At 38.0% G+C, this 22,627-nt stretch overlaps 1 protein-coding gene across 1 annotated transcript in view; it reads left to right on the forward strand.

Annotated features, from left to right (window-relative positions):
- diaph3 (diaphanous-related formin 3) overlaps nt 1-22,627 on the forward strand; it is a 414,251-nt gene that overhangs the window by 160,363 nt on the left and 231,261 nt on the right. The gene's annotated exons all lie outside the window — the stretch shown is intronic.

Below are 22,627 nucleotides of genomic sequence, written 5' to 3' on the forward strand. Positions count from 1 at the left end.
GGTACCACTTTTAGCATAGCTTAGGATAATCCATTGAATCTGATTAGACCATTAGCATCACGCTAAAAAATAACCTTGGTTACTTTCAATGGCAGTGGACTATTTTCGGGCAGTGTATAATATCACTACGCCTGCTGCAGCCATGTTACATCAGCAAAGTCCTTGATTATTATGCCAGAATGAGAGTATAGTCCTAACCAAATCGCAACTTTTAATTTTCTGACGGTCTAGGTACACGGTGTAACTACAGAAGAGTCAAGTTTTAAATGGGAAAAATATTGAAATTCTTTGGTTATTTTTTTAGCGCAATGCTAATGGTCTAATCAGATTCAATGGATTGCGCTAAGCTATGCTAAAAGTGCTAGCGCCAGACCCGGAGATCAGCTAAATGCATTCCAAAAAGGTAAGAATCAAATGTTTAACTCTAGGGGTGCTCGAAAATGAACATAATTTCAAAAAAAGGGAATGTCACTTTAATACATACCTATTTTTTTTTCAATGCATTCACTTTAAATCTTGTACAGCGCTCGTAAATGTGTTAGCATTTAGCCTAGCCCAATTCATTCCCATGGCTCCAAACAGGGATGAATTTAGAAGCCAACAAACACTTCCATGTTTTTCCTATTTAAAGACTGTTACATGAGTAGTTACACAAGTATGGTGGCACAAAATAAAACTTTTGTTTGCAGCCATAGGAATGAATTGGGCTAGGCTAAATGCTAACTCATTCACGAAGCACTGTACAAAGATTAAAAGTGCACGCAATGAAAAAAAGGTATGTACTTTCATCTAAGTAAAGGTAAGAACATAGTAAAATATTGAAAAAAATAATTTTCCTTTAAACTATCATGCCATAATTTATTTTTTAGCTGGATAAATGGCTTATTCCAAAATCTTTGGATGCCAGAAGCCCATTTTATGTTTAAACCTCCCATTGCTTTATTTAAATCAAATAGGCACAGTGTGCTCTTTTCAGGTTTGTGAAATATCTTTGTGTGCATTATTCATTACTACCGTGTCATACAATGGAGAAGAAAAAAAACTTCGATCTAGCACACAAAAGGAAACAAATTTGCCAGAAAATAAATGAATAAATGCAAAAAGTACTATTATTTACAATGCTATAAATGCTGTTTTTCAAGAAGCCAAATGAGCATTTGGTGAACTTTTTCATTAAAAATCTGACACCTTTCCCTATTTTATTTATTCATGTTTATTAAAGGCTTCAGTTTTCTTTTTGCCCCAGAAATAATAGCAGATGGAAAAGAGTGCAAGTATTTTTTACGGTGTGCTTTCAGCTGCTTTTAATGGCTGTTTTCTTCCTCTGGATGCTGCAAGCTCGAAACTTCTGGCTGAGATGATTGTGTCCCTCTTGTTAGATGGCTTTAGCCACTGCCCCATTGACTTAAATGAGCGAGGGAGCAGGTGTTCAGGCTGTGTTCGGTATGTGTGACTTTGTATGTATGTCATCTGTCTCGCCTCCTTGTGTGTGTATAAGAGTGTGAACACAGGTGTTGTAGCCCCTGTGAGAAGTTAACATCTGCAGAGGCCAAATCTGTTCTCCACCCACCGCTCCAGATGCGGCCCCCGTCCCCTGGGCACAGGTGCTGAGGCTGTGTTGCTGTGGCAAATGGCTGGTGGGATGTCCCGGGGGACTGCTTCACTGGTGGTACTGTTGTCTCAATAACAACCTAGAGAAATGTCAGACTGTAACCTGAAGCAAAACCACCAGAAGGTGGGAAGTGATGTTCAGTGTTGTGTAACATGACCCATCGGTTCACATGTTGCCAAATTACTGTGGAAGAAATAGTGCGAAGTAGGTCCAGCTTGTGTGTTTAAAACTTTACTGGGTTATATTTTTTGAAGATAATAGAGCTGATGATAGAATTGAGACTTTAATATATTGTTGAATGAAGTCCTTTATGGCAGGATCCTAAATATGATTTCTTGTTTGAAGGATGCGTTATTTTCTGCACGTTTTCTCTTTCCCTTAGGTCGCTATGAGGAACTTTGTATGTTGTGCGTCTTTTGTCTAGGCTTTATTTTGTTAGTTATATAGGTTGTCACAAATAAATTGAATCTAGTCAGACCAAACCATGTAAAGTCAAGGCACACTACAATGTTTTGGAAGTGACATCCAAATTTAAATACACAATTCTTGTACTAAATAAACAAGTGGCTTTTAAACTCGCAATGATTGACATAGTAATAACAATAGAAATTTTTTGAATAAAACTATAGATGCTAAAATTGTAGCCTATTTGTTTTTACAGTAGCTATGTTTGACCAAAATAATATTACTCTACAGACATACTTTCAATCAGAAGTTTTTAGTGGTTTTCATCTTGTCTATAGAAAACAAATTTTTACCCAAATGGATTTATTGCGTTTTGGAAATCAAACTCTTCATATAGTTTAGGGTTTTTCACCTCTTCATCTCCCCATTGTGTGTTTGAATCCTTTGTTGTCATGTCACTTCTTATACCTGTATAAAGCTTGGCATGGCAAAGCTGTCATTCACCCCAAGCTTAAGTGTGTTACTGTATAAACATGGACTTAACACCCAAATGCATTTCTCTGTTTGTGCTGCTCACATCCTGGAATGCGATGTTCAACATTCTTTTAAATCCAGTGAAATAAACGATTGTGACTGGGCAGCACAAAGCTTATGCTGAGTTTGCATGGCTTGTTTTGAGCTCAGCTTACCTTGGCAATGCCCCTCTCATTTCCATCTTGATTGAGATTATGAGATGCAGAGGAAGAATTGGGGATTATAAGAAGAGAACCTGCAGATTTTCCCACTAAGTCCTGCACATTTACACTGAAAGATTTTTGTAAGCACCTGCTCAAAGACGAAAAATATTTTTGAAAGGATGTTTAATGTGTGATTTTAGCATTTCTGACGATTTAAATATCAAAAATCAGGCATGCATACACATGCTCTTACTATTTTCAGAAGAGGATATGGTTGCAAGTCACCACTGAGCCATTAGATATGCATTTGTCTGTGTATTTATACTTGATGGCACAAGTAGAAGAAAGATGATAGATGCTTTTGTGTAACACCGACTACATGATTTCAAGAAAATACTGCAGGTCTAAATGAGCAGAAGCATCAGTGATGTCCTTATGTACTATATACCTCTCTTTGTGTTTCTATGTGTATTGTTTGGCACACAGCGGTTCATAGATCAGAGGAATGATGCAAGTCTGTCTCTTTCTTGAGTGTATCTGTGCATTCATCTTTTTTATGTGTAGTGAACTGCTGCTGTCTTATAAATACATGTATGTTATAGAAGGCTTTCTTTCTTCCTTCGTTTCCTTATTTCTTACTTACTAACTATACAGATTTCCGTATTTTCTGACCTCGGTGGGGTGATTTGTCTAAATCACGTAAATCCGATAAGTTTTATTTTTGTGATGGTGGGGGGTATGTGCACGTTGTTTGTAGAGGCACGCTGTTTATAGACGCGCACTTTGCCGTCATCCAACACAAATGTCAGCCTGACATTAGGTTTGTTCGACTTTCGGCGCCACAAAAACTGACAGACAGGTGACATCAATATATACCATAGACTGTAAAAAAAACATGGACGACGCCCATTCGTTCTCTTCCATATCTCCCGACATGGCGCTGACATCTTGGGTCTTGAGTCTGCGCAGTAGTGATTTCGGGACCAGTCCTGTAGTAGTGAGCAGGAAGTAAAGCCGCAAAATCAAGGCCCCGCCCTAGCTCTCACAGAATTCACATATCACAGCTGTCAGTCATGACGTGACACCACCGTTTTAATAGCATTAAATAACTAACTAAAAACTAGGGATGCACCGAATCCAGATTTTTTTTTTGGGTTCGGCCGAATACCGAATCCACTGTTTAAGATTCGGGCGAAACCGAATACCGAATCCTACTCGCATCCTTATTCCATTACAGGTCTCGCAAAATTTCAAAATCCCTGGTAGCCCTTCGGGCAGGCACTCTTCAGTTTTTGGTAGCCCGAAATTTTGCCAATACAAAGCCAATAGGGCCTCTAACCACAATGTTTAATCTGCTATTCTTGTTGTTGTTTTGTTGCTGTTGGTTTTTTAACAAACAAAAAAACTGGATTTCCATGTAAACCAACTGTTCCTGCTCATCCCCACACCAGATATACCCACCATTTAAAAGTGGTTCAGTGGGCCACAAAACTCACAGTTTGGATCATCCAGTTAGAGATTGGATAATTTTTTCGATCAGAAAAACAGGGGCTACTGTCGCTTTAAGAGCGATTCTGTACAGAGTCACTCTCTTCACTGCCCGTAAAATCTATACTTTAAAGCTTGCTGCGAGAGATTTAGTTTTCTTACGTGAGGATAGTAATGACTGACAGGACGAAGTTGGAGGATTTGCACAAAAAGCCATGACAAATCAGTACGGATTGCTTCCTTTACTGCGGCTTCGCCCGATCGCGAAAGTGAAAGTAAAACTCGAGCGCGCGCTCAAACGCAATTTAAATACCCAATGCCTGAATTTCATGCACCACAATTACCCATCGAAATCTGTGAGAGGATACATAAGCATTTAAATATATTTTTTCCTCCCTATAAGTCAAGATAGCCCGACGGGCAGGGCGGGGATGCATTTTGATAGCCCGACTGCAAAGCACAATGAAAGCGATGCGGTGCGATGCCTTAGTTTTTCCAGGTGTGTCCACGAAATGTGAAACGCCCCTAAAACACTTATCTCCACGTCAGCACCTGATGTGTGTAATCAACGGCCGCGTGACGTCGACCAGCATAGCGCAAGCTTAGGGTTCGGTTCGGTGGAAAAAAATCTAAGATTCGGCCGAACCCGAACCCCGTCAAAAAGCCCAGTATTCGGCCGAATCCGAAATCCTGGATTCGGTGCATCCCTACTAAAAACAAACTTATTTTAAAAACAAACACTTGAATTTACATCAGCGTAAAACTATAGTAAATTACAGAAACCAGCTTTGGAAAAAAGATAATTGAAGTGTAATTAAATTGTTTAGTTGGTCTTAAGTCCCACTGAATAACATGGGGGAGGTGGGGGTTATGACCTATACTGGGACCAGTCATTTGGGGGTGATCAAGGCATTTTGGCTTCACTTTTCAGGGCTTGTGCAGCACGCTTGCAAAATACCACAAGAGTGATTCGAGTCTGATATCGATTCGCTCTCGGGCTACTTTGATGTCATCCGGCTTTTTTGCGTTCTTCGTCATACACATGCTTATTGGGGATGAAATATAGTTCTTATTTTTATCCACTTACAAAATTGACACGTTTTATTTTGTGCCACCATACTTACTCATGCAACAGTCTTTAAGTAGGGAAAACAAAGTGTTTGGTGGCTTCTAAAATCATCCCTGTTTGGATCCTAAGGAATGAATGGGGTCAAATGCTAACACAGTCACAACGCGCTGTACAAAGATTAAGTGCACGCATTAAAAAAGCTAGGTATGTATTAATTTGTCTAAGTTGAGGTAAGAACATAGTAAAATATTAAAAAACTTTCCTTTAAAGCAGATCTTTTAAGATCCCGATCAGACAAACTGCATTTTTGGCAGTGAAAGGCATCTACTTTGAAATGTTTACTATCAGCAATGAGCTTTTTGTGTGCTGTTTATTCACCCTGAGCGCCATGCCTCCCATTTTTGCAGGAGCGCTCTGAGAGCCTAAAGTTGATAAAAAGTCAACACGAGAAAACTCGTTCTGTCTGATCAGCTAAGTCTCGTTCCCCTTCTTTCTTTTTCTCACTTTTTACTTGACCTTTTAGTGCCTTTACACTCAGCACCCACATGCTGTTGTTCATTTGCATCCACATCTTTCTCTCTCTCCTCTTTCTTTCCTCTTCCTTTCTGAGACCTGCTGGCTAAGGGTTCAGTGCTAATGTAGTTTGAAGAGGCATATGATTGAGCATTGCCTTTATATAGACACACTCACACACCTGGGTTTCTGTAAGCCTGTAATTACAGGCTTTTGGCCTGCTAAACCGCTAGAAGACGCTCCTACAGGCCCATTTTAAAAGCTACTTAAAACTGAAAAAATTTGATGTCATGCATTCATTTATGTTCATATACTTGTTGATGCGTGCTACTGCACATCTATGTGTGAAAACACCTTGTTAACAAACATATGAATGATTGCCGTTAATGCAGTAATTTTGATTTCATTTTTGTTGTTTATGTGCAAGTTCACATGTAAAATTGAAAATTGGAATGTGCATCTAAGAGGCGATACAAAAATAACTGCGTGTGTATGTGCATGAATAGTTATACAAACCTAATTGCTTTGACTTTGTAAGCCATTTCATCTCTTAATCGTGAGTGATGACTGCAATTAGAGATCATAGATCACACATACACCTGCTGTAACCTCACAGGCCATCAGACATCTGCCCCAATACCCCTTTACTGCAGATTAGCAAGCACCATCCAAAATTAAAAGATGATAAACTGCATTATTATGATTGAAATGTCATGTCCTTATTCACTAAATCACTAGTGTGTTAAAATGTGTCGTAGTATGCAGGATAATACTTTGTCTTTTCTAAAGTGTACTGCTAGAGACAAAAAACTCATATTTAGCCACCTTTCACCCTCTTTCGGTGTGAGACACGCACACACAGCACATCCAAATGGTCCGCTGCACTTGCTTTGTACTGACTTACTCTCACATCAGCGTACATCACTTTGTCTCATTTGGATCTATTGGATTTAGCGCGCTGCCTGTTTTTGTTTCATGCGGAGACTACATCTATGTCCGTGACAAATATTGAGCATTTGCGAGAGAATAGGAGCGTTTGATGAGGGTCTGTAATGATGGACACAAGTGCAGTGCGTGGGCATGCGAGTGTGGACGGATAAATGATGGTATTAGTTCCTGTTGAGTAGTTTTTGCTCCGTTAGAAAGAAAGAAAGAAAGAAAGAAAGAAAATGGAGTAATGAGGTTTTAACGCTGATACAGCTGACTGACCTCAGCCTATGCGGTTCCTCATTTGTAAGTCGCATTAGATGAACGTGTCTGAAAAGATGATTAAATGTATATATAGTATCTGACCCTCAGTACACATGGAGACCACGGTGACATTGCTATGCACCTGATGTGTAAAATGTGTGTAATCGATGTGCTTCTGTTACTCGAGTGTATGTTATCTTCTTCTATAACATTGTCCTTTATTGTGCACGATAGGACAAGAATCTGTCTTTTTGACCTGGTGAATGTGTTAAACAGTGCTTCCTTTCAGTAATTCGCCGATATGCTGAAATGCCACCAGACGGCACAAAAGTCACACGCACATATTTGCATTCGCACATTTGCAGCACTTTAGTGTAAATGCCACACTTTGCTCTTTTATGTCAGGTATTTGTATTATTTATCATAAATATGCTCATTTAAAATTACAATCTGTAGCTGATATGACTGTTATGTAGGTGATAATGCATAGGCAACCAGTTGTTATTGCAGATATAAGCCCAACAGTGTGATCATCGGTCTTGTATGAAGGTGCTAATTTTTGAGATAACAATCCGCTGCCAGTAAATTATCTTGCTTATTACATGGCTATTTACCTCATAACTAAGGTACGCTGCAAAAATGACTTTCTTACTTCGTATTTTTGTCTTGTTTTCAGTACAAATATCTAAAAATTCTTAAATTAAGATGCATTTTCTCGATAAGCAAAATGGCCTAAGAAAATAAGTGTAGTTGTTAAACAAAAAATATACAATTCAGGTGAATTTGTGCTTAAAACAAGCAAAAATATCTGCCAAAGGGGTGAGAAAAAAATCTTGAAATAAGTTAACTTTTTTCTTAAACACTTAATTGAAGAAATATTTTCTCACCCCATTGGCAGAATTTTTTGCATGTTTTAAGCACAAATTCACTTAAATTGTATATTTTTTTTTGTCTAAAAATTAGATTATTTTCTAAGATCATTTTGTTCATCAAGAAAACACATCTTGTTTTAAGAATTTTTAGATATTTGTACTGTAATCAAGACAAAAATACTAGGTTAGAAAGTAATTTTTTGCAGTGTAATGTTGCGTTTACACCAGCCGCGGTAGAGGCGGCAAAAATGCGCTATTGGCGCGTAGTTAGACGCTTGAACATTTGAGTTCACTCGCTTCATTCGCGGGTGAAAGCAGCGCATGAAATTCTACTCATTCGAGAAATTCGAGTCATGGGAGGGGCTTCTGAGACTCCGCCACTCTGCTCGCTTCCTGTAATCACGTCACTACTACAGCATGGTCCTGATTGGTTAACGCAAGCGAAAATCCGACGAAGTTTTAGATTTTTCAACTTGTGCGTTTCCCGCAGCAATGCTCAATTAGTGCGAAACACGCCATTCGTGTCGCTCGTTCTGCGCCATTCTAACTGCGTGTCCCGCCCCTCAGGATACTAATCCGCGTGTAATCGTGTCTTTGCATTGACTTAACATATAAATCACCCGTGCTTGCCGCCTCTACCGTGGCTGGTGTAAACGCAGCATAAGGGACATTAAAGGTGCAGTGTGTAAATTTTATCTAGTGGTGAGGTTTCATATTGCAACCAACAGCTCATCCCTCGCTTTTGAAACGCATAGAGAAGCTACGGTATCCACCACAGGACAAACATATCATCAGAGACAACTTATTAAAGAGGCCCTTCCACATAAAACCGTTTTTACTTGTATTTTTTGATATGTGTTAGGTCCATATGTGTTTGTGTTGTGTCGTGAATGTGAAAATCAACTTCCACCTCCTCTGTCAGCTGTAGCCACTGAAAAGAAATAAGCGGAGAAATCAGGTCAGTTAAAAAAGCTTATCAGTGTGACGTGGAACTGATCGAGGTCATTACTATTCATGAGCTCTTCAACTTGAGACCGCGCCCACATATTACATGTAGTTGAGTTAGTTTTCATAACAAGTTACAGCAAGGATGGCTAAACGTCAACCGTACCATATTCGGGCCATTGTTTTTCGTCGAGACATCATTTCTATTATACGAGGGAATCATAACAGTTGCTACATGTTTGGATGTTCAGAAGAACGCTGGATTTGAAGAGAGACTGCGATTAAAAAGCAATGCTCCTCCATCAATATTGGATCCGGACAGAATGGCGCAGCTTATGTGAGTAAAGTCTTATGTGTCACTGTGGCGGCTGGTGTTTTCTCTTCTGAAAGACGCGAATTCATGCTGCACACGCTTTGAAAGGGTTTATGATAAAAGACACGCGTGTTTGTGTGAGTAAAACTAAAACACTTTAGTACTATGTGTTATCAGTTGCAGCCAGGATTTCTCTTCAAAGGGACGCGATTCACGCGAATTCATGATGCACACGCATCGAATGTAATAAAAGTTTGTGCTTTCGTTACACGCGCGTCGAAGGGTTTATGTAAAAGACGCTTGTGTTTGTGTGTGTTTTTTTGTGCGTGGGTTTACGATAAAAGACGTGTTTGTGTGTGTGTTTTTGTGCGTGGGTTTACGATAAAAGACACGCGTGTGTGTGTCAAAAGGGTTTATGATAATGTGTGTAAAAAAGACACTCGCTGCGTCCCAAACCGCCTACTTCCATACTATATAGTAGGCAAAGAATACGAGAAGTAGTGCTTTTTGCCTACTAAATAGTATGGAAGTATGCTGTTTGGGACGCAGCCACTGTGTCTTAAGACACTCACTTAACATTAAACTGACGATAAAAGACACGTGTGTGTGTGTGTCAAAAGGGTTTATGATTATGTGTGTAAGAAAGACACTGTGTCTTAAGACACTCACTTAACATTAAACTGACGATAAAAGACACGCGTGTGTGTGTGTCAAAAGGGTTTATGATTATGTGTGTAAGAAAGACACTGTGTCTTAAGACACTCACTTAACATTAAACTGACGATAAAAGACACGTGTGTGTGTGTGTCAAAAGGGTTTATGATTATGTGTGTAAGAAAGACACTGTGTCTTAAGACACTCACTTAACATTAAAGTGACGATAAAAGACACGCGTGTGTGTGTCAAAAGGGTTTATGATTATGTGTGTAAGAAAGACACTGTGTCTTAAGACACTCACTTAACATTAAACTGATTACACATGAGATTAAATTGAAAGTTAGTTTGAACGAAAAACTGTTATCCATTCATAGCAGTGGGCGTTTACTTCCAAGTTGTCAATGCAGCCCGCCCATTAAAACGGATCATTTCTCTAACCAGCCTCAAAATCAGGGTACAAAATGGCCTATTACTTATTGCTTTTGATGTTTTTGGATGTAAAAACCATGCAAACGTCATGAGTAGACCTCAGACAACAGTATAAAGCAATAAAAACGACAGAGGAAGGGCACCTTTAAACAACGTTTGTCCGTTCTGTAGAAAGATGGCGGCACTAAATGGTGACTTCCATGTAAGGGGACCCTCGGTGTATATAGATAAAAACGGCTCCTTTTAAGGTAATAAAAACATAATGGTTCATTATGAAAGGTCTTTATACAAAACTGATAATATGTGTAGATTTTATTCCATTTCTGTCAAGGAATTCTTCTGAAAGGTACACACTGCACCTTTAAATATTGATTTGAGATATTTTATTTGCTAATTTTTAATGGATGCAAACCTTCACCAGGTTTTAAGAGAAGACAAGACATTCAAATGTCACGAACACGCTTTTGGTTTAATAATTTGTAAATATAATCTCATATATGTTATTAAAATACATATTTATATTTAATTTTGTGTATAATATTAAACTACCTGTCAAAATAATTTGCAGCATCTGGGTTATCGTGATTTTTAGTTCTGAGCGAATGTTATTTGGGAATAACAAACCTCCAAATGTCATGACTGTCCAATCAGAATCAAGCATTTTAGAGTGCCGTTTAATAAGAGAACATAAGCAAGCAGTTGTAAGTACAACAGAGTTTTTAAAACACGTAGGCTGTGCAGCTGTCATATATTACGCCCATTTCTTGCACTTTCTTGTAATCTGTGTTTGTTTGTGTTTCTGTGTATGTCTGTTCATTGATAAGAAAACTGTTTTGTAGGCCTCAAAGCGCTTGTATCATGAGCAACAGATCTTACTTCATCTTTTGAAATTGAGATTGATTTAGTCTGAAAACAAAAGGATTGCTTTGTGATAGTTTATGACTTTATGCACTCAAACATCTTGACTGACATTATAAGTTGACTTCAGGGCAACCAGTGAAAATAAAATATGATATCACCCATTTAATGTTAATGGTCTGTGTACCTGTAGGGTTCTTGTTCTCTCTTGTAGTGATTAAGTGAATGCCAGACCTAGAGTTTTAGTCTCCAAAAGAGCAAGGAAATGATTTCACAATTTTATTTTTGGGTGCTTTGAAAGAACAGCTCTCTTAATAGCTGAGCTGCTAAAATATTAAGTGTGTTAAAACATTATTTAAAAGTTAATCTTGGGTCATGACACAGTAGCTGTCTAAATGCTGCCGCTTAAATATTTGATATTTCCCTGCAGCGGTGGAATAAGAGAGATCATTCTACCTACTTAACTTTCTCTTTATTTGTCTTTTTTAATCTTTCATGTACTATCCATCCATCAGTCTATCCAAAGACAAGGCATATGTCTGTAACATAATCTAAACTTATTTAATACACACAAAATTAACATGCATGCTGTCATTTTTATCACTTCATTACCTCTTTGTTTGGCCATTTTCCAAATGGTGCCCTTGATAGACTTGCTGTTTATTACCTCAACATGTGCGTGTTTTGTCAGTCCATGAGATTTCAAGGTTGTGGCATCATATTATTTTATGGTGCTCACAAGGGTCAGCCATGCAGACCTGTGCCTTTAACGAACCTTTTTCTCAATACTACCTGATAGTCTTTGTGGCATAATGACAACAAAGTGTGGTATATGAGGAAGACAAAGATGAATTTAGGACAGGCCTTAAGTCTCATTTTATTTATAGAGTTTTAAGGAATACTTCATTAAAGGGTAACGTGTGTGTTTTTAAACTTCCAAAATACAGATGCTGGACATATAATTAGAATATCGTCAAAAAGTTGATTTATTTCACTAATTCCATTCAAAAAGTGAAACTTGTATATTATATTCATTCATTACACACAATTTTTCTTTCAAGTTTTATGATTATAACTGAAAACTAAGGAAAATCCTAAATTCAGTATCTCAGAATTTAGAATACTATGAAAAGGTTAATATTGAAGCCCTCTGGTGCCACACTCTAATCAGCTTATTAATTCAAACCTCCTGCAAAGGCCTTTAAAATGGTCTCTCAGGCTTGTTCTGTAGGCTACACAATCATGGTGAAGACTGCTGACTTGACAGTTATCCAAAAGACGACCATTGACACCTTGCACAAGGATGGCAAGACACAAAAGGTCATTACAAAAGTGGCTGGCTGTTCACAGAGCTCTGTGTCCAAGCACATAAATAGAGAGGCGAAGGGAAGGAAAAGATGTGGTAGAAAAAAGTGTACAAGCAATAGGGATAACCGCACCATGGAGAGGATTGTGAAACAAAACCCATTCAAAAATGTGGAGGGGGTTTCACAAAGAGTGGACTGCAGCTGGTGTCAGTGCTTTAAGAACCATTATAAAACAGTTAGTTCCAATCCTTGATTCTGATTGGTCAATAGGTGTGCTTTATTCACGATAAAACACTGCTATGACCGATTCACCCAACGGTTCTGTTTATCACTGCGCCCTTAGCAACCACACGTATCTGTTTGTTGTTTTTATTTGAGCTTTCAGGCATATTACACATTTTTGTTCATGGTCAGGGACTATTTTTTCTAGCGGAAGGAATGCTTTTTATTGATTTAACTTCATGAAAGTTGCAGAAATTTTTTTTTTTACTTTAATATTGTGTGGTAACCGTTTTAAAAAAGCAATAAGGTACTTGAGGCAAGTTCTGTATCGTGAATATGTAATGGCTGTGAAGGGATCCTCTCTTTGTATTGGTTTGAGTAATATTTACATTTTCTTAGATACTGAATTTGGGATTTTCCTTAGTTGTCAGTTAAAATAATCAAAATGAAAAGAAATAAACATCTGAAATATGTCAATCTGTGTGTAATGAATGAATATAATATACAAGTTTCACTTTTTGAATGGAAATAGTCAAATAAATCAACTTTTTGATGATATTCTAATTAGAGGACAAGCACATGTAAGAGCTTATGAAACGAAGTTATCATACAAAAGACATAATGATAAATATGATAATAAACAACAGCCTTGAATCTCTCTCTGTCTCTCTCTCTCTGTGCCTAAAGACCGACAAAGGGCATAGACTCTAATAAATGGGAGGGATAATTGTAGCCTGTTCAGTAAATCAATACTATTTCTCACACCCAAGACTGTATGTGTAGCCTCAGGGAAGGCTGTTGATTTCCAATTTCCATGCTCATTAAAATGAAATGCGCCCTTTCCACTCTGTTAATTTTGACGCTCTGTCGAGTGACTGTTGCGAACACATATGAACACTCACGTGCTCATCTCGACATCAGATAACGTAAGAATTAAAATCATCCTGTCATCTTATGTATTAAAGAAAAATGTGAATATCTAATGTTCTGCTCTTCTTGTCTTTTCTCTCTTAAGGTAATTTTTCTATCTTTCATTTGCAGTAATTTCCTGCTGGGCCCTTTAGGTAGACATGGGAATTGTACATTATAAAAGAGTAGAAGATTCTTACTCTTTATTGGAATGTCAAAATCTTTTATTTTTTAATTTAACAGGGTGAAAACACTTTTAAAACTAATTTGATGTCTTTTTGATATCTTTCTTTAATCTTAAAGTCTTTTTGTGCATTTTATGTGGCTTTGTGCAATTTAGAGAATAGAATCAAAGCTACTAATGCTCTCTCAAATGTATTTCTGGATGTATCTCTCTTTCTGCCTGTCTCTTTTTCTCTGTGTGTATTCTGGTCTGCGGAAATGTGCGCTATTAATCAGTTCATGCTTTAGGCCGAGGTCTGGTACTTGGGAGAGCTCACAGAGGAGTATTTGAGGTGGCTGCTTGTGCACACTTTTTCTTTTTAGGGGCATATAAAAGTATGTCTTGATGTTTTCTTAACAGTCCTGATTAGGGATGGGAATCAAGAACCGGTTCTACTTAAGAACCGGTTCCCAGTGAATCGATTCCATTGAATCGTAAGCATGCCTGCTTAACGATTCCGCTTATCGGTTCCGCTCGTTGCAAATGACGTCACACACACGCTGTGTTGTTTTGGTTTAGAACGCAGCAAACATTGCATCGAGGCAGAACGATCCAAAGTTTGGTTATATTTTGTGGTGGGCAGAGCGAGGCTTCGCGAAACACTGAAACAGTTGAATCAGTAACTTATATTTCACGCGAACATAAGACAATACGGTCGCGTTGCAGGACTGTCGCGTGTTTGATACACTATACACAACAACACCAGTGAGTCAAGCACCAGCATAGCTAACGGGACGCCATCTGAAGGTAATGTGTTAATGTTAATGTGAGCGCCATTTCATTATGTAAACTTTTACTATACGGATAATATCCGGTGTCATTGTCCATCAAATTGCTGACGGCCAGAGTCTGGCTGGCTCTCACACTGGCTCAGAGAGATTGCAGAAAGTATCTCTCGTGGACCTCTAGCTACTCCGTTTACAGAGGCAGGGAGGAATAAAATGACCGAGGCGAGGATAAACACATTTCACCGAGCAGTAGAGGCGGACACTACTTAAGTATTTCTATTTAAAAGTACATTTTCAAGTATTTGTATTTTATCAGTGTTTTTGTATTTTTTTGAAAACATACATTCCAAATATTATCATAATTGTAACTCCACTACATTTCATAATTTCAAGTTTTTGGTTTATATTTAATATTTAAGTACATTAAAAATCTAGTAATGTTTTTTACTTTTACTTAAGTAAAAAGTACTTTTACTCAAGAAAAGTAAAAGTACACAATTTTTATGTAATTATGTATTAAATCAATTTTAATATGCAATATAAATACACAGTATGATTCTATGCTTTAGAATGTAGTGAACATTTGTTAGTAAAGTAAAGTAATTTTTTTACGAGACAACACTCTGATAAAGCACAGATGCTTGGAAAATGAAACTAAAATACTCAAGTAGTGTCCCCCTCTGCCGAGCAGTGACTAAGTTTGTGGTAAAGGATTTGCATCCGTTTGCAACAGTAGATGCCTCTGCATTTCGGTAGGTTTATTTGCTGTATTTTTTCCAGCATCATGTCTTTAAAAGAAAATAACAAATGCATGCATGACCAAAAGTTGCAGGTTTTATGTCAGTCTAGTTCTGTTTTATTAATTCCTAGTCCTATCACATTTACTGGTTGAGAAACACTGCCCTAGACTATAGGTCCCTGGACTTTACTTTAAGAAGTAGCTCACCTACTTTTAAGTTTGTTCATGAGGTTGCTAGACATAATGTATGTATACTCTGTTCTGTGTCTTCTGAACAGATATTAAAGCGAGTTAATACAAACATACAAATTTGTACTTATTCCCTCACCCAATGAGAATCGATAAGAGAATCGATAAGGAATCGGATTGATAAGCAACATCGATAATGGAATCGGAATCGTTAAATTCTTATCAATTCCCATCCCTAGTCCTGATATCAACTTAATATTGATAAATTATATATTTTCTTAGTTTTTTTTTTGTTTCATCACTGCATATTGTTCAAGTTTTCTCCATCTCTAAAGTCAGAATTTTTTCTTTAAAGTCAGCTAGGCCATGTAGGTTGGAAAACAAATTCTTAAAAATCCAAATGGATTTAACCTTCTGTCCAATAGCTATTTAGGCCTTGTTTGATAAAAATGTCTTTATAAAATCTTGCCAATGTTTAGTGCAGCAAAATTTTATTATGGTTAAACCTAATATAATGTTCCAGCAGTAATAGAAAATATCCATACTTAACCCATTTGATTTATTTTAAAAAGAGTTACCAATGGTATACATTAAAGGAACACGCCGACTTTTTGGGACTAAAGCTTATTCACCGTATCCCCCAGAGTTAGATAACTCCGTACATACCTTTGTCTGACGCACCCACTGCTAGCCTAGCTTAGCACAAAGACTGGAAGTAAATGGCTCCAGCTAGCATACTGCTCCCAATAAGTGACAAAATAATGCCAACATTTTCCTATTTATATTTTGTTATTTGTATGGTCACACCGTGTACAAATAACAAGGTCATATGAGACACAGCCATCTTTTAACCGTATACATACTCTGAACTATATTCTCAGAAGGTGAAACAATACTACTTGGGCGGAGTGATTTGCTCGCAGCACCTAAGAAGCTCTGTGGTGAGGAGCAGAGAGTTTGCACAAGTGTTTCGCTAATCACTCTGCCCAAGTAGCAGTGTTTCACCTTCTGAGAATATAGTTCTTAGTATGTATATGGTTAAAATATGACTGTGTCTCATATGAACTTGTTATTTGTACACGCTGTGACTACAAATCACAACATATAAATGTTGGTGTTATTTTGTCACTTATTGGGTGCAGAATGCTAGCTGGAGCCATTTACTTCCAGTCTTTGTGCTAAGCTAGGCTAGTGTGGGTGCGTCAGACAAAGTTACCGGATGCACAGAGATGAGAAAGGTATTTATGGACTTATCTAACCTTGGGGGATACAGTGAATAAGCTAAAGTCCCAAAAAGTTGGCGTGTTCCTTTAAGATTATCTAAAGTGACCTTAAACTTGACCTTCACTCCTGTTGAAAATCCAATTTCACTTACAATTGCATCACCTTCTGGAAGTAAATCGGTGTGTGAATGTTTTTCTTGATGATTTTTAAATTCTTGTGGTAACTACTGCATGCCTCCGGTCTGGTCTTTCCCATCAGCCACACAATTACCAGAATCACAACTATCAGAGCAAACTGAGGCACGTAAGGAAGAGAAAGAAAAAGAGATAAAGATTGTAATTCTTTCTTAACACAGTTCTTATTGGAATCCAATACACGTTTTCTGTTTATACATCCTGAGAACCCACAGTGTTATCACTGCCTAAACCTATAACAGAAAACCTACATTAGCTTTTTTGTCTTTGATTAAATCTCATATCTACCATAAAGCAATTTTCCTATAAAACACAGGTAATACATGAATAGGAACCCTTAGCTGAGAGGATAATCCCTGCATTATAAATGCATTGCCATCTTAGGCTTCTTGTAAAAAAATATAGAAGTAGACTGTTGTCCTCTACCTCACAATATTTCAGAGACATGAATTCATTAGTATAAATAGAGAGGGGTGTTTGTGACCATGACACAAATACATTGAAACCCACACACACACTGAATATCTGATAATGATACCATAAAGGAACTACAAATATTAGGGTTGTGCCAAAAGTTATGCATTGTAATGCATTACTTTAAAAGTAACTTTCCCCAACACTTGATTATCATCCTAATTTCGCATTAGCATGTGCATTGCATGCTTTTCCTCACATGAGAGGGCTTTTGGGTTTCTTTTTGCCCGAGGAAGCTTGCAATGCACGCTACACTATTTCCCGCTACTGAACTTGTGCGGCACGGTCTCCTTGTCACACCTGAACTTGTAACGCAAAAGACTTTGACTCTTTCTCGCACCTGACCTTGTAATACGCTAGGCTCTGACATTTCCTTGCACTAGAGAGGTTGTTATGCGCGCAGGGATTTAAAACCAGTTAGTATAATGTTCCTGCTCCCTGGCACACAGGACATTTCCGTAGGAGCACATCAGCTTCTTTTTTTTGTCCACCAATCCAGTGCCGTGTCATAAATGAGGACAAAAATGACTAATAAATAAATTAGGGAACTATTGCCCCGCCCCTGACACTATCTTGTATCTGTGATCTCACAGGCTGACGATAGGACTTACAGATATAATAAACACAATATGTATTGTCCTGGGCATCAGTGAGGTCTATTTTATAACAATCTAAATTATGATCTATGTATGTGTTTAGTTTGCTGTCGTGTGTTCATACTCACAAAGTTGCCCATCTTCAAGGTTATATGTTGTTAGGAATTCTAATACAGCCGTTTACGCTCTTTGCATTTTGATTTCCTTTCAGGCACACTTCTTTTATTTAAGCTTACACTGGAATATTTATTTAGCCGATAGACCTTGACCTTGCATAAATTAATTTCTTCAAGTTTAATGGCAATCTGGACTCAATAATTGATGAAGGCCATTGTAATTCTGTACCGTCGAACACAAAAAAGGGAAATTATCTCTTTGGAAAGGCAGAATTTTGGGCAGACTCTTCAGGGAAACAGACAGGTCTGCTTCATGTTGGAGATAATGCTCATTGTGGCTCGTTTCGCCAAAGTACCGCTCTCATTTTTTGGTCCCTATGGTGTCTTTTACTGATGGAGATCTTCAATGCTGTCTGTCTGCTGTGATATACGCACTGTGGGACAATGGGACTGCAATTTTAAACAGGCTTTAATCAGATAATATATTCAAAAGATTTGCGTTTTGTTTTTTGCCTCCTTTATACCTATTTTTGACTTACTCTTCATCTGGCACTTCGTGATCATTTGGGGCGTAACATATGGGGTTTATTTTAGTTGGGTTTTCTCCTCATAGCGTGCTGATATGTGAGAAAGATGGCCTTCTGTGGAGGATTGCAAAACTCACCAGGGAGAGATGCAAAGAGATAGAGACTCATCTTCCCTCCAAAAATGTAAAGCACACCTCAGGGGAACTATGGAGGTCATTTGTCATAAAGAAACTGAACAAAGAATACGAAATATGCAAGTTTCCTCTTTATTTGTCGACCTGCCAAGATAATTCTTTATGTTTTAAGACATCTTTTCACCCTGGGTAACCGAATGTTGTATTATTAGTGGTGCTTGCTTTTAGTATTGCTCATACTTCGAGTTAGAGACTTTCAAATTCCTGGCCCTAAGCATTAAACTTCACTGCTTAACTCGATCAGTGCCATTTTGAGCTATGGATATCTTAACTCGAATCATGTGGTTTGTTTAAGAGAGGTGTAGAGTTACTTTTCTAATCAATTTTACTCTGGGAAAAAAAACCCGTAGTTTGATTAAAGAAGGGATCCAGGTAACAGTCAGGGGTCAGGATATGAACAGCTTAGATGCAAAAGCCAATAAACGCCACCTTTGTCAAAAATGAGATAGTAGTCTTTACTGGTAATTTACTGGCAAACAGAATATTTCTGGTAAATCAATGCTGCCAATTTACCGGTAAGAGATTGTAAGGTTACCAGTAATTTACCGGTATGCACTGTGTGAAAAAATTTTAGATTACCAGCACTTAGAATAGACGGCTTCAGACCACCTTGACAGTTTTGGGCCAATCATAACGTTTTGATACAGTTGACGCGTTTACCCCCGCACTGTTTACAGACATTTCCACACACACACTGCTAAAAAGCACCTAAAGTTAACATCCACATATCTTCACCAAATATGTTTAAAACAGCTTGCCATCTCCACTCACCTAAAGGATTATTAGGAACACCATACTAATAAAGTGTGCCAAGAAAACATCCCCCACACCATTACACCACCACCACCAGCCTGCACAGTGGTAACAAGGCATGATGGATCCATGTTCTCATTCTGTTTATGCCAAATTCTGACACTACCATCTGAATGTCTCAAAAGAAATCGAGACTCTTCAGGACAGGCAAATATTTTCCAGTCTACAAGCGTCTAATTTTGTTGAGCTCGTGCAAATTCTAGCCTCTTTTACCAATTTGTAGTGGAGATGAGTGGTACCTGGTTGGGTCTTCTGCTGTTGTAGCCCATCCGCCTCAAGGTTGTGCGTGTTGTGGCTTCACAAATACTTTGCTGCATACCCCGGTTGTAACGAGTGGTTATTTCAGTCAAAGTTGCTTTTCTATCAGCTTAAATCAGTCGGCTCATTCTCCTCTGACCTCTAGCATCAACAAGGCATTTTCGCACACAGGACTGCCGCATACTGGATGTTTTTCCATTTTCACACCATTCTTTGTAAACCCTAGAAATGGTTGTGCGTGAATATCCCAGTAACTGAGCAGATTGTGAAATACTCACATCGACCCATCTGGCACCAACAACCATGCCACGCTCAAAAACGCTTAAATCACATTTTTTTTCCATTCTGACATTCAGTTTGGAGTTCAGGAGATTGTCTTGACCAGGACCACACCCCTAAATTCATCATGTGATTGGTTGATTAGATAATTGCATTAATGAGAAATTGAACAGGTGTTCCTAATAATCCTTTAGGTGAGTGTATTTGCCGAATTGCCGACGTCATTAGCACACCCTATGTGCAGCCTAATGTGCAATCAGTGCTGTAGTTTAAAATGCAGGTTCTGCTTGACGTCGCCTAATGAAATGTTGTTTGGTCACGAGCAACTTCGCGACCATCGGCATTTGCCAAGGATGTGAAAATAACAAAATATGGACCGTTTATATGAAGTCATAACCTGCGATTGTTTACAAATACAACACTGAGCTCGCTGCGCCCCACTGTCCGAGTTTACCGGTATTTTGATACTTATGTGTGAATGATGTCTTAATATTAAAAAATGGAACATCACTGCGTGTGTAAACAGCACATTTTGGTAAATACATTCTGGTAAATTCATGGTAATTTATCAAAATTACTGTGTGAAAGAGGCTAATGATATTCCTTATATAATGCTTGGAGTTTATCAATCTTTTGACATGGGCCTAATCAATAGCAACCACCAACAGAACCTGCAGAGCATTCTTCAATGGCACAATTAGCGTTTAAATGGATAGACTTTCACAGCACTGGTTTTATGAATACGAGTAATGAGAGGCTTACCCAAGTGCAATAGCCAAACTGTATCACAGAGCACAAAATATCGCCTTAGGCAGAGGAGACCCTTACTTTACAATATGGTAGCATGTAGCCTGTCGAACTGTGTCTTCTGATTGGTCGTGCTCCCAGGTGACCATTTGAGTAAGTGCTGGTCAGCAAGAGTTAATCAGTCTGGCTTGGCCTGCAGGTTATCGCTCTAATCGTGAATTAAAGAGAGGCAGCATCGGTGAGTGCCTGATCCAAGCATCTTTAATACCGAAAATATAGTCTGGGGGCTGATCACACAGAACGCGTTTTTAGCGGTTAAAGAAAAGAAAGTGTGGTGCTTTTTATATTGCTAGGCAACCACTGAGGCAGCTGTCCTGTCAATCAAATATTGAAGTGGAAGCACACTTTTGCTGTTAACTGTCATATTAGCAGAAACTTTAAAAAGAGGGACCTTGATCAAGGGTGAAAGGGGAACAGACACGCAGGAGACAGTGAGTGAGTGCAGTCTCCTGTTGTTCCAAGCTACTGTAAACCACATCGAAATGCCCACCTCTTCCCTCATTTGATTGTACAATGGAAAAACACGAACAACGTCAGGTGCTTTTCTGCTCATTGCGCTCCTGCAAAAATGCATGCGACGAAAAACACATGTCATGTGTGACCTGTGCTGCCTAAATGAGTCTAAATGCGCACGGTTTTATTTTGAGCTACTGGCAAAAGAAGTGAACGTTTTTGAATTTTGAGGTTTTCATAAAAATAAATTAATTAAGCCCTTGTCTAGCAATCCCAATGCTCCAAATAGTAATAACATATCTATTGATCTCTATTTGTACATTTTCTGAAAGATGTACCTTCCTAAATATTGCTAATACAAAGGATGTGTGTCAATAGGAAGGAAAGCACTTATGTGCGTCTGACATTTTGGGGTCGGTTTTAAAAACACACAGGTTAAAAGAGTTATTAAGAGAGATATAATGCAGGACATAATTGAAGTTAAAATAATTCAGAAACAAGAAGACACGAAAACCATCTTACTTGCACTGACTGATAGACACATCCAAAGTGTGTGCACAAACACTCTCAGATAGTGCACGGTCACGATATACACATATACACAGAATTACAGTTTTAAAAAATATCTGTTTCGACAGGAATTTACATGTTTGGTTAACTGTTGGGTAAAAATATATGATTTGTATATGAAAAGTTTGGTTTCAAAATGCAATAAATCCATTTTGACAAATTTCTGTAAAACGTGTTTCTATACCAAGAAAGTGTCAAGATGAAAACCACTATTTTCTGCTACAAACTTTCACATAGCATCTTTAGGTTATAAAAACATAAAAAATTCAAATCCATAGCTTGATTTGCAAAGATTTATTATAAATAATTTATTTTTGTTCACAAAGTGCTATAAATCTTTTGAATCAATATATAAATGTGCATTCATCTTTGCAATGTTATATTCATTTAGTTAACTAGTGGTATCCACTGATTAAAAAAATAAACATTAATGGCATTAACCAAAACACTTACTTTGTCATATAGTCATTGCTGCGGTTATACTTGGGATGTTGTGTCGTCTTGCTTAAAGAGCACCAATTATGCTAATAAATTGGCACGTTAGCACGTTATTGCAATATCCCATAGTACATACATGTTATTAAAACTTGAACTAATGCATTGTGAGTCTTATAAATTGCTTACATACCTCACCGATTTCCCACTGTCTGGAAAACGCTCGGTTTAGTTCCTGTCTCCGCCTCCCAAAATGTCTAGTGTAATCGGATTGGTCAGATGACTACTCAACTGTAATTGGTCAGCTGGGTTCGGCGTGTGTTTGAAAGGTTACGCCCCTG

Source organism: Paramisgurnus dabryanus, chromosome 14, assembly GCF_030506205.2.
Source record: "Paramisgurnus dabryanus chromosome 14, PD_genome_1.1, whole genome shotgun sequence".
In the NCBI taxonomy this organism is placed as follows: domain Eukaryota; kingdom Metazoa; phylum Chordata; class Actinopteri; order Cypriniformes; family Cobitidae; genus Paramisgurnus; species Paramisgurnus dabryanus.